Raw genomic sequence first — 16,050 nt, forward strand, 5'->3', positions numbered from 1 at the left:
AGAGGATTAGTTCATACAACAATCTGAGGATTTAAAAAAACTATAAATGTAACCAGCATTAGCAAGTAGAATTTGAAGTTAAAAACACAATACCATTTACATAATACCATTTACCTCTTGGAGACTTAGGTAGAAGGATTGCAAGTTTGATCCCAGTCTGGCCAATTTAATGACTTACTGAGACCTCTCAAAATAAAAATAAAAAGGGCTGGGATGTAGATCAGGACAAATGCCCTGGGTTCAATCCCCCATACCATTTAAAAAAAAAAGAGAGAGAGAAAAGAAAAGGACAAGATCTATATGAGGAAATTCTGATGAAAGAAAGAAAAAAAGAAAAACCAAATAAATGGGGAAATAGCCTATGTTCATGGATAAGAAGATTCAATATTGTCAAGATGTCAGGTCTTTCCAATTTAAGCTGAAGATTCATTGCAGTCCCAATCAAAATTCCAGCAAGTTATTTTGTAGATATAGACAAATTGATTTCAAAGTTTATATGGAGAGGCAAAATATCTAGAATAGCCAAACACAGCATTGAAAGAGAACAAAATCACAAGACTGATACTACCCTACTTCAAGTTCAGTAATTAAGACTCAGGTATAGAAATGAAGATTATATGGGGCTGGTCAAACAGTAGAAAATTAGATCAGTGGAACAGGGTAGAGTACTCAAAAATAGAGCATAAATACATTCAACTGAACTTGAACGGAAAAGCAAAGGCAACACAATGAAACAATCTTTTCAACAAATGTTGCTGAAACATCTGGGCTTTCTCATGAAGAAAAATAGAATCTATACACAGACCTTATACCTTTCACAAAAATGAACTCAAAATGATCACAGATCTGAAACACAAAACTATAAAACTCCTAGAAAATAACAGGAGAAAACAGATTACCTTGGGTATTGTGATAACTATTTTAGATGCAACAGCAAAGGCACAATTCATGAAAGAAATAATTGATAAGCTGGATTTTATTAAAATTAAAAAATTTTGCTCTTCAAGAGAATGTGGAGACAAAGGATTGGGGATGTAGATCAAATGGAGAGTGCTCACCTAGCAAACTCAAAGCTCTGGGTTCTACAGGACTTTTACCCAAAATATACAAAAAACTTAAAAAATCAACAGTACCATAGTTTTTTGGGGAATCTCAATACTGTTTTCCATAATGGCTATGCTAATTTATATTCCCACCAACAGCACGTAAGGGTACTATTTTTTCCATATCCGTATCTGTACTTGTTATATTTTATCATTTTGATAATAGCCATTCTGATTGTAATAAAGTAATATCTTACTATAGTTTTGATTTTTATTTCTCTGATGTTAAACATTTTTTTCATTTAAGTGTTAGTCATTTGTATTTCTTCTGAGAAATATTTTGGTCTATTGCCTATTTTTAAAATTAGGTTATTCAGTTTTTGTTATTGAATTGTTTGAGTTCCCTACAGCTTCTGGATATTAACCCCTCATTGGATGTATAGTTTGTAAATACTTTCTTCCATTCTGTAGGTTGTCTTTCATTCTGTTGATTTTTTCTTTTGTGTGCAAAAGCTTTTTTTTTTTAGCATGATATAATCTGACATGTCAAATTTTGACTTGTTTCCTGTGCTCTTGGGGTCTTATCCAAAAAACTCCTTGCTCATTGTATTGTCTTGAAACATGTGCCCTATTGTTTCTTCTAGTAGTTTCATAGTTTCAGGGTAACTGTGTACTTTTTTTTTTTAATACAGCTTTTATAACAAAATGGATCAATCTCCCAAACTTTATAAAAATGAAAAAAGAGACAAAATAATATACATAGTATAAATATGTTCATATAAATTTCAAAACCAATGCTTTAAACAGTTCAGCATATAAAATACCCATCTATAGGGCTATAAAGAAAACATGACAAAATGCTAACAACTGGGAATTGAGGTGAAGAGCATGAAAAGGTTCATTTTACTTCTTTGCTACTTATCTTTGGGTTTGAGATTTTTCAAAATAAAAGAATAGGAAAGGATTAAAAATCAGCCAGAGCTAATGTATACTGTTTTGGAGTAGTTTGGGTACTAAATGATAAAGAAAATAATCATCAAGGGGCTGGGGATTTAGCTCAGCGGTTCCGCCACCTGCTTGGCAAGTGCAAGGTCCCGAGTTTGATCCCCAGTACCAAAAAAAAAAAGAAAAATAATCATCAAAATTTGGCACAGGGCAGACTAGGGAAGAAGGGTGAACTGGTGATGACAGCCTTGCCGGGAGCTTCTGGTGCTGGTGGTTTCTTCCTCCACATGTAAATGTTATGTATTTCCTTTATAATTACTTATTAAACTATACATATAAATTCTATGCAATTTTTGGATGTATATTTCACAAGAGGAACAAAGTAAAAACTGAGAAAAATTGTTATACATTCGATAAACATTATTTTTAAAGAATAAACTTTTTGCTTTGTAACAAGTAAACATTAAGTAAGGGGGCTTTGGCCAAGTGGACTTTTTTGTACTTGAGGATCAATCATTAAAAGGTACTTTTCATGGACTAATTTTTAAAAGCTAATTAAAATCATGTCCCTTAGTTTTTTTTTGTTTTATTTTGTTTTTTGTTGAGACAGGGTCTTGCTGTGTAGTTCAGGCTGGCCTTGAACTCACTATGTAGCCCACGCTGGCATTGAACTCGCAGCAATACTCTTGCCTCAGCCTCCCGAGTGCTGCATGTGGTACCACACCTGGCTTAGATAGTTCTTATACAATTACGAATCCTGAATCTTGTTAAATTTGATATTGGGTAATACATTCTGCTAAGTAATTCCCATGACTGCAGCATGACACCCTGATTTTATCTGTTTTTTGGCAGGTATCCTAGTATATGGAACTTAAAATTTTCTTAAGACAACTCTAAATAAATTTTGCAATATGTAAATATCATGGCTAATTCATATTGTTTGTATGTGACTTTTGCCTGTTTTCTGTAGCTTTTTCTGACTTCCGTATTGGGATTTAACAGTATTTCTGTGTGACACTGTCAAAGGCAAAAAGTGATCAGAATTTCACATTCCTAGACTGACTTTTAATGTACATTACATCAATCCGCTTGATTATCACCTGTCATCTAAATTGTTATCAAAATCTAAGTCATCATCACTTTCTTCATTCCTTTTGCAGCTTCTATGATTGAATCTTTGATTATTTTCAATATTTTCTGTCTTTTCTGGTTCTTTATTAAATGGAGTAACAATGTCTTCTTTCTTTCCACATTTCCCGCAGACTCCACGTTCAAAGGCACATGGTCTACACATAGTGTGGTAAGACTCCTTCACGGTCTTCTGTAACATTTAGCGCCATTTTTTAGGTTTTGGTAATGGTTTATATTTGCTGTATTTACCCGCCATTCAAGAACTTCTTTACAATGCTGACATACTCCATCATGAAGTTTTACGTTAATTTTCTTGGTCTGAACACTCTTATCAAACTTGTCATTTTTGAAGCTAAATGTATTCTGGTGCTTCTGTGGCCTGGAACAAGCCACGTTTCTAGGAGCTGACCCCCGAAATTGCCACCACCTTGCACCAGGTGCAGTGAAAGGGTCGCAGGAAAGACAGAGGAGCTCGCCTCGCGATGCGGACGCGTAGGCCAGTGACCGGGAAGGGTGTGCTGTGTTACTTTTAAAAAAAGCTAGAAGAGAGGTTATTGAATGTTTTTATCACAAAGAATTGTTAAATATTTGAGAAAATAGATACGTTGACGTTGATTTGAACATTACACAATATGTACATGTATTGAAACATCACATAGTACCCCATAAATATGTACAGTTTTATAGATCTATTTAAAAATTCAACAATAAGAATACAACCAGCTCAATTAAAAAATGGGTCAAAATCCTTAACAGACATCTCAGCAAAAATAATAGACAGATGGTAGCCAGGCGCACTGGCACATGACTGTAATTCCTGCTCCTTGGGAGGCTGAGGCAGGAGGGTCACAAGTTTGAACCTAGCCTGGAGAACTTAGTGAGACCCTATCTGAAAATGAAAAATTAATAAAAAGGGGTCTGAGGATATAGCTCAGTGGTAGTGTGTCCATGGATTCAATCCCAGTACCACCAAAAAAGAAAAGATGTCAACATATTAAAAAGTGCTTCATATCATGTCATTACAAAAATGTAAATTAAGATAACAATGCTGTTCTGCTATGTACTTATTAGATCACCCAGATCTAGAGGACTTACAACACCAAATGATAATGAGGATGTGGAGCAACAGGAACTCTCATTCATTGTCCATATCCATAGAACATACAACACCAAGCATAAACCTTAATGTAAACTGTAATCTTTGGGTCAAAGTAAATTTATCACTTGTAACAAATATACCACTCATGGGGGAGGTTGATGGAGGGAAGCAGTGCATGTGTGGGGACAGGAGGTTTGTGGGAAATCTTTGTCTTTTTTCTCAATTTTGCTGTGAATCAAAAATTACTCTAAAAAAGTACAGTCTTAAAAATGTATTTGAAACAATACTTGAATAATTTTCATCAAATATGTAAATTAAAGTAAATATAAAAACATGTAGGTTTCTATTTGTATAAAAGTCTAGAAAAGGCAAACTATAGATCAGCAGTTGGCTGGGGAGAAATAGGAAGGAGGAATTACAATGAAGCATGAGAAATCTTTTAAAATGACAGATACGTTTATTATCTTGATTGTGGCAGTGTTTACACAGGTGCATACATATATCAGAACTTCTCATTGAACACTTTATGTACAGCTTATTGAATAACAATTATGTCTATAAAGCTATAAAAACCAAAACTTTTATTTTCAAAATATTAAAAATTATGATAGAAAAGCAAGCCAAGACAATTCAATGGAGAAACAAAAGTCTTGTCAAGAAACATTTGCTGGGCATGGTGGCACATGTCTATAATCCTAGCACTGTGCAGGCTGAGGCAAGCGGATTGCCATGAGTTTGAGGCCAGCCTGTGCTGTGTAGTGAGTTCAAGGCCAATCTGGACTATGTAGCAAAATCCTATTTAAAGAAAAGGAAAAAAAAATGATGCCAGAACGATTTGATAGCCACATGAAAAAGAATGAAATTAGATCCTCTTCTGTACATCATATAAAAAAATTAACTCAAAATGAATTAAAGAGCTAAAATTATAAAACTCTTAGAATAAAATATAGGTGTAAATATTTGTGACTCTGGAGTAGGCAACAGTTTTTTTAGATAAGACATCAGAAGCACAAGCAGCAACCACTGCAACAAAATAGATAAATAGCACCTCATCAAAACTAAAAACTGTTTCACAGGGTACCATCACTTTTAAATTCTCCCTACTTGTCCAGAGTACCTGTCTGTCATCTCTTTCTTTTTTCTTCCCCATCTTTAAATAAGTTTTCCTCTTTTATTTAAAAAAAAAAGTGAAAAAAGAATCCATAAAATGGGAGATAATTTTTTTTGTAAATTGTATAAAAGGACTAATATCCAGAATACAAATAACTTTTACAATTTAACAATAAAAATAAACTCAGGTGTAGTTGCACAGGCTTGTAATCCCAGGACTTGGGAGGTGGAGGCAGGAGGATCATGAGTTCCAGGCCAGGCTCATAGGGCTACATAGGGAGTTCAAGGATAGCTTAGTCTATGTAGGGAGACCTTTTTTCAACATCCCCCTCCCCAATCTATTATTGATTGATTGATTGATTTGTACTGGGGATCAAACTCGGAACCTTGTGCTTGTGAGGCAGGCACTGGAACCACTGAGCTACATCCCCGGCCCTCCCCAATCTATTTTTAAAAAAGAAGAGAACACATTGTAAAAATAGGCAGAGGATTTGAGTAGACATTTTTCTGAAGAAGATATGTAACTGGCCAATGGGCACCTAAGGTGCTGAGAGTGGCGGTGCACAAGTATATCCCAGAAACTTGGGAGGCTGAGGCAGGAGGATCAAAAGTTCGACCCAGCCTGGGAAGCTTAGTGGCTTAGTGAGGCTCTGCCTCAAAATTTTAAAACAATGAAATTGTTTTAAAAATGAAAAGGGCTGGGATTGTAGCTCATTTTGAAGGCCCCAGGTCAGTGTTGGCAAACCTTTTAGCTTTCTGTGATGATAAACAGCCTGCTACAGCACATGTGCCATAGATTTGCCACCACTGCCCTAGGTTCAATCCTTAGGACCATTAAAAAAATGAATAAACAGATATCTTAGTAATTTTATAAGAAATCAGAACAGTTCTAGCATTCAATATCTATTAATTTCCAATATAAACAATCAGGATCATGTTCCACTCATGTTTATCTACCAACATATGTATGTATTTAAGAGTAAATTGAATTGTTTAATACTGCAAAATGCTTCTCTCCATGTGCAGTGGCTGTGAATACCATGCTAACTAGTGGGTGTAATCAGAACCATGAATTTGAACAGAAAAGAAAGAAAAATAAACTCTCAGCATTACCTGGGAATGGAACCTCATTATGCAAGAATTCATTGTGTTCATGGTCTGTCAGAGGAAAGATTTGATAATTTGTTTTCTCTGATTCAAATGCTTTCACTGCTTAAATCCTCTGCACACACCAGCCACATTATAGCATTTAGATGAAATCCTTTTTTGTTTTGTGAATACAGAATAATGGATTTGCACATGTGCTGCTCTGGACCTGGCACAAGTACACGTGTTTAAGATGAGAAGCCTCATTGTGTTTGTGCTGAGGGGCCTGGTGTTCCTAAGACTGTCTGATAGGGTACATTTGTGATCTGTAGAGACTCTGAGGTGCACCGCATATTTTATAACCTCTATCCTTCGGCCTTACATGATCATCAGTCTGCCTTTTTGCTACTATCCTTTCAACAGATGCTTGTTATTTACATTTGATTTTGAGATTAAACAGAGTGGCAGAGATAATTTTAACATGAATCTTTTTTGTTTCCTTTCATGCTATGGCAGGAAGATTAAGATTTCTGGAACATAGTAGAACAGAGCAAGGATGAATGATCTTGATATCCTTTCTTTTAAAATATATTGTTAGTGCACATAAATTTTATAAAATATTGGGTTTCAATCATTTTTGATCTCTTGGTATCTTTTCTGCCAAGCTTTTTTTTCCCCATCATCTGTCATTCATCAGCTCAACTTGCTTTAGAGATTGCTTTTGTATAAAAGATGTTTCTGGCCCCATATCTACTGTCAAGGAGGAATATGAGTGAGAGGCTTGTCATACAATCTAGCCTGTCTATGCAGTTTATGGCTTATCTTGGCAGTTTAAAAGTTAAATATCTCTTAGTTTCCTGCTTTTCCATTGTAGTACTCTGACAGAATTTCTTGTGGCTAAGAATGTTATTTTCAGGGCATCTGTGTTTAGTTGGTACTTAGAGAAGTGTTATCGATTTGAGAGGTCAACAATCATGAGCAGGGAGGCATTTGATTCACTGAGATGGAAATCTTTCTGTTACATAGAAACTTGCCTGTGTAGGTTGATACTCTCTTAGTTGATTAAAACAAGCTGTGTGTGTGAAGATTTTAGAAAGAGGTACCCCCAGAGTGTCTCCAAAGGTTTGCTGTGACTGTATATTAACTGGGCTGCTTTTGGTGTGTAAAGTGTGGTAGTTCAGACTCCAGACTATGCATTTTCTGCCTCCTCTCTCTGTCTTTGTGGACCTGGTCAAGTTGATAAGCTTGCCCTTTGTCTCCATTTCTTTAACTGGGCAAGGATAATAGGAGTATTTCAGTTAAGATTGTTGAGAAAATTACATGATGTGTGTAAGGCATATAAAGAACTGAATCAGTGTCTGGAACATAGTGAGCACTTAATAGATGTTCTTTGTAGCCTATGTGAGGCCCTGGGTTCAGTCCCTAGGACTGCAAAATATAAAACAAAGAAAAAAATAAAGACAAAACAAAAACTTGTAGGGAAAATGTATACAGAGTTCTATTTTGGGCTACAGAGAGGATAGCAGTTTGAGATTATTGGGAAATTTTACCTTGGAGTTTGACCTGGACCTACCTAAATTACTTGTACTCAAATAAACCCTTTTCAATGTAGTAAACAGTCCTTCCCTCCTTCCTGAATGAAAGCAAGGTATTTTAGACTTCTAGAATGACCTCTGTTACTCTTTGTTACTCTGAGGTCTGAAGGAATAATATTCCTTTTGAATTTTTAAAGCAGCACATGGTACTATCAAATAATAGCAAGATATAAAGCCTTATGATTTTCTCCAAAATCTCACAAGACATTTCTTGGAAATAATTGTCTTCTTCTACTTATGCTAGCCTGGTAGTTACCTTTCTTGGTAGAATTGATATTGCTTGACAAACCAGACTGTTACAGTTGGACCTTTCTTCTAGTTCCCTCTGTGGCTATTACTTTAACCCCCTACTTCCCCCTTCACACTACAAATATTCTCATTGCTAAAGGCATGATGTCTTTATGGTTTCAAGGGCTCTGGTAAGGTAGTAATTAAACTATGATTCTAGCTCAGTCAAAACTAGTTATAAGCATAAAACTATATTTTGCCTCCCCTCAGCCCCTATCCAAGAGACATGATGTTCTTATTTGGCTTAGGGAAACTGATCTGTGAATTCAGCCTATTAGTAGGAATTTTTATTAGTGTTCTCAAATCTTGAGACAGGCCACACCTCTGTCATAACTTCCAATTTCTCCATTGTCATTCTTAGTGTAGGCTATGTGCTGGGTAGTTTTTATTAAGTAATTTCATCATAATGGGATCATATTTTTTTTAAAAGCAAAGACTTGGTCATATGCCCTGATTAATTTCAACAAAGTTGGTATCTTTCTCCTAAAGTTAATTTTTATGATTATCAAAGTTATATATATGTATATATAGTATAAATAGTATAAAATAGTATGAAAGAACAGATTTCTATAAGACTCATAAATAATAAAAAGTAGCATTCCCTGCCCCACTTTCCCTCTCTCTGACAACCATGCCCCAAAGATTAACTGATTTCAACTCTTTTAGCTACTGCTTATGGTTATCTTGATGTTTCTAAACAATATGATTATAAGGCTATGTTTTGGATTTTCAAACTTAGATTTTATTTATATATTTCCTCCAATGGAAGATGAAAATTTTACTTTTTTTTTGGTACTGGGGATTGAATCCAGGAGTGAGCTATATCCCTAGCCTTTTTTATTATTTTGTTTTGAGAACAGGATCTTACTAAATTGCCCAGCTGGCCTTGAACTTGTCCTCTTGCCTTAGCCTCCTAAGTAGCTGGTATTACAAGTATGTACCACCATGCCTGGCTGACTTTCCTCTTTTATACTACCCCTTTTCTTATCCTCTTAATCTAGGCTATGTAATTACTTCTGGTTAAATCAGTTAAATGACAGTTTAGCATAATGGCTAAGAGGGCTCTGCACTCAGATTCCATCCTTGATACCTTCTATATTTATGTGATTTTGAGCGGGCTTTTAAAATCTTAGTGCTTTAGTTTCTTCAACTGAGGAGGTACTTCATAGAATTACCAGGGCTACTAAGAGACTTAATGATATGGATTGAATTTGTCCCTCAAAGTTCTTGTGTTGAAAATTTAATCCTCTGTGCAGTGTTGCGAGATGAGACCTTTAGAAGGTGACATGAGGTTTCTGCCCTCCTCAGATTAATGTTGCTATCAAGGGTGTGGGTTCCATATAAAGGGATGAGTTCTGTCCTCTTCCCCCTCCCCTCCACATGTGATACCTTCTGCCAGGTTATGGCACAGCAGGAAAGTCCTCTTCACCTGATGCTGGTCCCTTGATCTTGGACTTTTTGGCCTCTAGAACTGTTGGAAATGTTACTTTTCTGTGTAAATGAACCATTCTCTAGTATTGTAATTATAACACAAAACAAGCTAAGATAATAATATGAAGCATTTAGCGTGTCTGGTGCAGTACATTTTAAAGAAATTCCAGCTCTCATCATCATCTGTGGGCATCAGATATCTTCCTCTTCATTTAAAGAATGAGGCTGATGTGGCAGTTAGAGGTGGGCCGGTACTGCAAACCTCTCCTGTGGCCCAGCCCAGTAAGTTTGTTACGGATAGTATGAGAATTTGGACCTCCTGAGGATAGGTCACTGCTAAAGATAAGAGAAGCTTGGAGCCAGCTGACTGAGCAGTCAATTTCTTCTACCAAAGCACCCACCAATCGGATAGGTCCTGTTCCTCAGCAGTAGCCTGAGGGAATGGACAGTTCTTGCTTTGACTCCCCTGGGAAGTCCCTGAATGGGTCCAAGGCCAAAACATGAGGGAGGTTCCCTTTGACTAGGCTACTTGCATAATGTCAAGACAGTTGTTTTTAAATTTGTTGTTGTGGTTGTATTTGTGTTCACCACAACTTTGGTACTTATCCGCTTTTTGAAATTTATAACATCCAAATTTACAAATGTGAGGTATTCTCTTGGGGAAAATTGTAGGGGTGTTAAATTTCTTTGTACCTTTTAAACCAATTCTTTCCGTCAGGTCATCTCTAGTAGCATCAAAACCCAGAAAGAGTTTGAGATATTTTCTAGCTTGTCCTTCCCAAACAGTAATTTTTTTCTTTTTCCCCCATGCCCCTTCCCTCCTTTCCACCCCACTGCCCCTTTACAAAAACTTTGTTTCTATTTTTTCCTTCTTTTCTAATTTTTTTCCTTCTCCTCCCCTCTTCCCCTTTGGACCTTTTCTTCCTAATTCACATTATCTATTATATATTTTGGTCCCCCCCAAACAGTAATTTGTTCAAAATATAGAAATTCAGAAAGTACCCTATGCTATGAAAAACTTTTAAGAGGGAATTTAATATAAAGTAACTATTTCTTCCCTAAGAAATAATTATGCAAAAAGTAATTAGCTTTACATTCAGGCATATTAAGTTGGTTTCATTTTCAAACAAATTAATCATCTTTTTCCATTTCCTGAACCATTCAATTTCCTTTATTCATAGATTATGCCTCTGCCCTCCTTTCACTTTACCTCTCCAGATCACTTATTGTCTCTGCCTTCGTCTTTTTAATCTAGTGAATTGAAAGTTCTGTTGATCTGCTATTCATTATCCCCCATTCTGTCCCCTTGGATGTCCCATGTCTGAGTTCAGATCATTGTCATTTGTCACTTGCAGCAGCCTTCCAACTAACCGCTTTCCTCCCAGTTGCCCCAATGAATAGTCTTCTAACTTGGCAGAGTGAAGTTTCTAAAATACCTTTTGATCTTGTCATTCCTAGGTTAAAATCTATTGATGATTCCCTAATATCTAAAGTCTGTATTTTATAGAATGACAGACATAGCTTTGCTATGATTCTGGCTGCATTTTTAGGGGACTACTTGCAGTTATTAATTTTGTACATACTGTTCCCTTTATGTGACATGTTCCTGTGTCCTTTTCTCCCTATCCCTTACCTTACTTAAAAGCCCATTCATCTTTCAGTACAGTTTGCAAGTTATCTAAGGAAAGAATGTCTGACCGTACCTTTCTCACATCTGGGTTGGATACCCTCCTGCGTGTTCCCATAGTACACCTCGGTCAGTTATCAGAGTGTTCAGTGCTGTGTCCTTGTGTGTTTCTCTTGAATAGAGCTTCTTGATATTAGAGACTTAAGATCCTCAGTGCCTAGCAGAGTTGACGACTCAATAAATGTTTATCATGTGATTAATGCTATATATCCCCTTCCCATTCATAACTATCCATTTAATTTACTAAACTCTAAATGTAAAATGTTGTATTTTTTCTCTATTCAATTTGATTTTATTGGTTTCAGGGTCCTTTTTATGTGGAGTTTGAGTTCTGATTTTGCCAACCACCGTATCACCTATTCTTTCCAGTTTTTTTTGTTGTTCAATAGAAGGGCACCTCAAGGAGGGCAAGGATTTGTGTCTGTTTTATTCACTGCTGTCTCCTCAGCACCTAGAATAATTTTGGTACATACATTATAGGCACTTAGTAGATAATTGTTGAATGAAAAAATATGTTAGGTACAACTATGATAAAGGAAACTTGTGTTTCCTTTTAATTCTTAGTTCTTAGCTCCATTTTGTTCAACATTTAAAAAATTGTATTTTACTATAGTGGATTGAACCCAGTGTCTTTGAGTTGAGCTACATTTTCAGCCCATCAGTTATTTTTTATTTTGAGATAGAAACTTAAGTCACTAAGTCACTAAATTTCATAGGCGAGGCTGGAACTTGTGATTCTCCTGCTTCAGCCTTCCAGGGGGCTGGGCTTACAGGCATGTGCCACCACACCAAGCTTGTTCAACAGTTTTCTTAGAGATACCTTTAAAAAAAATCCTTCAATGTTACATAGAATTTAGTTCTATGATTCTTGGAGCAGAACAAAGACACACTGAGAAATTCAAGAAAAAACTTAATCAGGTTATGTCCCTGTGGTTTTATGTGTAAGAACTCTGTTATGGCTTATTGCTAGATCTCCCCCAAAAGCCTGTTGCACTTATAGGTGGGGCTTTTGGGACTGACTGGATCATGGGTGTGTGATACTGGACCATGGGTGCAATACTAGATTAGTCTACTGATTGGTTTAGTATAATTCTAGGTGTGGATGATGGATTTACTGAGGAGGGAAGATCCACCCTGGGTGTGGGTAACACCAACCAATAGGCTTGTAGCCTGGATGGAATACAAAGGGAAAGAAGAAGAAGGAAGGTTTGCTGCTTCCTCCCTGCCATGCCATGAACTCTTTCTCCTCTGCCATGCTGCCCTGCCTTGCAGCCGGCTGACTGTGGACCAAAACTTCTACAAACTGTGAACCAAAATAATCCTTTCCTCCTTTAACTTGTGAGTGTCAAGTATTTTGTCCCAGCAATAAGAAAGTTACTAAGACAGTTTTTTTTTCTGGTTTCTCAGAGATCATGCTGCTGGAGGGAGAGGGGCATTTTAGTTTGGACAAAGGAGATTTAGATCTAGCCATTTTTGTAAAAGGTAGAGAGTTAGATATTATATATCCAGTAGTAACTTCCCTTTTAAAGAATAAATGTTCTCATTTATTCATTTTTTTTTGTATGTCTAAAATGATGTGAAGAATACAAGAGAAAGAAGCATGTGAGGTGTGGTGGTAACACATAAGAAACTTGGATTTGGAGTGACAACATGTATGCATGTGTGGATGTGTGTGTGTGCATGTTTGTGCATGTGTAAAGAAAATACACAGGGTAAAAAACCTTGGGTTAGTGATAGCAACCTGATGGAAAGTGCCAGATAAACTCAGAGAGGGAGAACATAGTAGGACATTTTTGGAAGAGCTAGGTTCTGACATACTCCTACATACAAAAGCATTTTATTTTATTTATTTTATTTTTTTTCTTAAATTCTTTTATTGGTACATTTTAGGTATACAGTTTGTTTACATTTATCTTTGGGTGTTTGTACCTGTACATGATGTATCTTGGTTATTTTTTCCCCATTACCTGTGGGCCCTTCACCCCCTCCACCCTTTCCTATTTACATAGACATCATTTCCATTTTTTTTTCTTTTCTCATAGTTTTTCCTTTCTCTCCTTTCCTTTCCCCTTACCCTCCCTTCACCCCTTTGTCTTTGGACCTTTTTTCCTATTTCAAATTATCAATTATTCATTTTAATCATTTTAACCCTTGTTTACATTATCAGTTTCTCACACTAGAGAAACTATTCGGTGTTTACACACATGTGTCCTATTTATTTCACTTAAGAGTATGGCCTTTATATACTTCCATTTAGGTGTAAATGACTCTAGTGTTCCACTCTTTATGGCTGAGTAGTACTCCATTTTATTAAAAAAACACATCTTCATTATCCAGTTTCCAGTTGCTGGGCATTTGGGCTGTTTCCAAGCTTTTGCTATTACAAACTGTGCCGCTATGAACATGGGTGCACATATATTGCTATGATATGATTCTTTTAATTCTTTGGGGAAGATATCCAGCAGGGGTATAGCTGGGTCAAATGGGACCTCTAGTCCTAGTTCTTTGAGGTATCTCCACACTGATTTCCACAGTGGTTGCACCAGTCTGCACTCCCACCAGCAATGGAGAAGGGTTCCTTTCTCCCCACACCCCTGCCAGCATTTGTTATTGGTTGATTTCTTGATAGCAGCCATTCTTTCTGGGGTGAGGTGGAATCTCAGTGTTGTTTTCATCTGCATCTCTCGAATGACCAGTGATGTTGAACATTTTTTCATATATTTGTTTGCTCCTTTTACTTCTTTGTCTGAGAAATGTCTGTTCATTTTGGATGCCCACTTTTGAATTGGGTCTTTGAATTTGGGGGTGTCTGATTTTTTTTCAATTTTTTATATATTGTAGATAGTAGTCCTTTGTCTGAGGTACAGCTGTTAAAATTTTTTTCCCATATTGTAGGTTGTCTGTTAGCTCTGTTGGTGGTTTCTTTTGCAGCGCAGAAGCTTACAAAAGCATTTTAAATATCCTTGTTAGGTCTGCATCATCTAGTTGAAGGGTTACTAAATTGTTCTAAATTGTTCTTTCAGTTTTAAAAAGTTCTCCACCTTAGGTGTGCTAACAAGAAGTTATCAAGGTTGTTTATAAGGAGTGATGGACGGAGCAGGGCTTTGGGCCAGACAATCTAGGGTGAAAATCTAGAGGCTTTCACTTAAATGGCTGAGCACTTTTGGGTAGATCATTTAACCTTTGGGTTCTCACTGCTTCACCTGGGGTTGCTTTGAAGATCGAATGAAGTGATGTATATGAGTGCCCCGTATATTATCTTCCAAGTGGCACTTGATCAATAAATATTTTCTTTTTCCCTTCAATGAAGAGATGTTTGCTTTGAGTATGTTTTAGGGTTCCTGATCATTATTGGTTGTGATTTTCATTCTTGGTCTAGCCACCTCCCACGTGGTTCCTGCAATTAAGAGGCAAAGCTTCACTATGAGAGAGAGGAGGTGTACAGAAACTCGATGTTTGAAGGTAGACTAATTAAAAAAGTACTTTTTCTTTATGGTGGAGAATTAAAAATACATGGTGGAGTCTTAGGAAGAAACAAGTGAAGAACAATTGATTAGACAGGGATGGGGGTACATGCCTCTAATGCCAACTACTTAGGCTGATGCAAAAGAATTGCAAGTTCAAGGCCAGCCTGTGCAACTTAGAATCTATCTCAAAATTTAATCTATCTCAAAGTTTAATCTATCTTAAAATTTAAAAAAACCAAAAAGGACTGGGGATGTAGCTCAGTGGTAGAACTCTTGCCTAGCAAGTGTGAGGCCCTAGGTTCAATCCTCAGTATCATAAAAAAATTTGAAAAATAAACAAAAACCCCAAGCAAATTCAGTTATTTCTTCTCTATTTTGGAGAATAATTTTCAAAACCTGATGTAAGAACTTAACAAAAATTCTTTCCTATTAACTGCTTTCCCACTATAGGCCATCAATCCTGTTACTACTTCAAAGATTAAACAACTACAGTAGTAATAGGATTATATGTGTATTAATTTATGCTGCCTCATTCCACAAAGGATTTGACATGGTTTTCAGAAGCATAAAACACTACACAAATAAAATATTGAGATAAGTATAGAAAATAAATCGAAAATAGACATGGTATGTAGTGTTAAGACCAGGTAGAAATACCTAATCCACAAACCACCAGTCTTATATGGTTATGCAATGGAAAATTTTACTCTAAGCTACCTGGCAACCAACATGAAAAAGGAAGCATGGTGGATATGGATAAACAAAATGTACTTATTTCTCAAAGGAAACAGTGTTTTGTTTTTTTTTTAACCTCTGAGTAAAAAGTGAACATTGGCATTGTCTTTGAGGTAGAAGCAATAATAGATTTCACTAGGCACTTTCTCTAAGTGCCTCTCAATGAAAGTTGAGGCTGCAACATCAAGAGAAAACTCTGAAAGCTGTTCTACCTGAGGCCTGGATGATCTCATGTCATCTTATAAATTGGAGGCCTGGACTGATCTAAGGGTAATACACTAAGAGTGTGCTGCACAGTTTCCCTATCATCTTTAAACATCATTGCTTTCAATAAGGTCTTTTGTAAAAAGAGACATAATTCACAAATTTATTAACATTCTTAGGGAAAATCATTGCACAGGAGTCCTGTGCAAAGTACAAGCCTCTCAACAGG

General features: G+C 36.3%; 1 protein-coding gene and 1 pseudogene across 1 annotated transcript in view; one reads left to right on the forward strand and one right to left on the reverse strand.

Moving 5' to 3' along the window:
* The window catches only part of Slc16a10 (solute carrier family 16 member 10), a 153,754-nt gene that overhangs the window by 57,984 nt on the left and 79,720 nt on the right, over positions 1–16,050 (forward strand). The gene's annotated exons all lie outside the window — the stretch shown is intronic.
* Positions 3,085–5,368, reverse strand: LOC147828716 (uncharacterized protein C9orf85 homolog pseudogene; annotated as a pseudogene).

The sequence above is a fragment of the Heterocephalus glaber genome, unplaced genomic scaffold, assembly GCF_053883595.1.
Source record: "Heterocephalus glaber isolate CG9 unplaced genomic scaffold, H.glaber_assembly_v1.0 deba00000942, whole genome shotgun sequence".
Lineage (NCBI taxonomy): Eukaryota > Metazoa > Chordata > Mammalia > Rodentia > Bathyergidae > Heterocephalus > Heterocephalus glaber.